Below are 2,184 nucleotides of genomic sequence, written 5' to 3'. Positions count from 1 at the left end.
CCCATCAGGCTATCAGCAGATTTCTCAGCAGAAACTTTACAGGCTAGAAGAGAGTGGAATGATATATTCAAAAATCTGAAGGACAAAAACCGACAGCCAAGAATTCTCTACCCAGCAGAAATATCCTTCAAATACGATGGAGAAATAAAAACTTTCCCAGATAAACAAAAATTAAGGGAGTTCATTGCCACAAAACCTCCTCTTCAGGAAATCCTCAGGAAAACCCTCATTCCTGAAAAATCAAAAAAAGGAAAGGGACTACAAAACCAAGAGCAGAGGAGATAAGTAGAAGGACAACAACAGAGAGTAGCAGCTCTTCATCAGAACAGATTAAACCATGGGACGAGAAACAAAGGAAATTGAAGAAAACCAGAAAACAAGACATAAAATGGTAGCGCTAGGCCCCCATATCTCAATAACCACTCTAAATGTAAATGGATTGAACTCCCCAATCAAAAGACACAGAGTGGCAGGATGGATCAAAGAACAAGACCCAACAATATGCTGCCTCCAGGAAACACACCTCAGCCCCAAAGACAAACACAGACTCAGAGTGAAGGGATGGAGAACAATACTCCAAGCTAATAATGAACAAAAGAAAGCAGGTGTTGCTATACTAATATTAGACCAGGTAGACTTCAAAGCAAAACAGATAAAGAAAGACAAAGAGGGACAGTATATAATGATAAAAGGGACTCTCCACCAAGAAGACATAACACTTATAAATATATACGCACCCAACACAGGAGAACCAAAATTTGTAAAGCAACTCTTAACAGAACTAAAAGAAGACATCAACGACAATACAATAATAGTAGGGGACCTCAACACACCATTAACACCAATGGACAGAACATGCAGACAGAAAAATCAACAAGGAAATAATAGAATTAAATGAAAAATTAGACCAGATGGACTTAATAGATATATATAGAACACTTCATCCAAAAACAGCAGGTTACACATTTTTCTCAAGTGCACAAGGAACATTCTCAAGAATTGACCATATTTTGGGAAACAAAGCAAACATCAAGAAATACAAGAGAGTTGAAATAATATCAAGCATCTTTTCTGATCATAATGCTATGAAACTAGAAATCAACTACAAGAAAAAAAGCAGAGAAAGGTGCAAAAATGTGGAGACTAAACAACACACTTCTGAACAAACAATGGATCATTGAAGAAATTAAAGAAGAAATCAAATATTATCTGGAGACAAATGAAAATGAGAACACGACATACCAAATCATTTGGGATGCAGCAAAAGCAGTCCTAAGAGGGAAATTCATTGCAATACAGGCTCACCTCACTAAACAAGAAAAAGCTCACATAAGCAACCTCAAATGACACCTAACAGAACTAGAAAAAGAAGAACAAACAAAGCCCAGGGTCTGTAGAAGGACGGAAATAATAAAAATAGCAGAAATAAATGATATTGAAACAAAAAAGACAGTAGAAAGGATCAATGAAACAAAGAGTTGGTTCTTTGAAAAAATTAACAAAATCAACAAACCCTTAGCCAGACTCACCAAGAAAAGAAGAGAGAAATCTCAAATAAATAAAATTAGTAATGAGAGAGGAGAAATCACAACAGATACCAAAGAAATACAAGGCATCATAACAGAATACTATGAAAACTATATGCCAAAAAATTGAACAACCTAGAAGAAATGGACAAATTCCTAGACTCCTACAACCTCCCCAAACTGCATCAGGAAGAAATGGAGAATCTCAATAGGCCAATCACAAGTAAGGAAATAGAAACAGTAATCAAAACTTCCCCAAAAATAGGAGTCCAGGATCAGACGGCTTCTCTGAAGAATTCTACCAAACATTCAAAGAAGATTTAATACCTAGCCTTCTCAAACTGTTCCAGAAAATTGAGAAAGATAGAGTACTCCCTAACACATTCTATGAAGCCAACATCACTCTGATCCCCAAACCTGACAAGGACAACACAAAGAAGGAGAACTACAGGCCGATATCACTGATGAACATAGATGCAAAAATCCTCAACAAAATTCTGGCAAACCGAATACAGCAATACATCAAAAAGATTATACACCATGATCAAGTGGGATTTATACCAGGGACACAGGCATGGTTCAACATCCGCAAGTCAATCAACGTGATACACTACATCAACAAAATGAAAAACAAAAACCACATGATCATCTCAATAGA

The sequence above is a fragment of the Equus quagga genome, chromosome 14 (assembly GCF_021613505.1).
Source record: "Equus quagga isolate Etosha38 chromosome 14, UCLA_HA_Equagga_1.0, whole genome shotgun sequence".
Lineage (NCBI taxonomy): Eukaryota > Metazoa > Chordata > Mammalia > Perissodactyla > Equidae > Equus > Equus quagga.
This window is presented reverse-complemented; position numbering follows the sequence as displayed.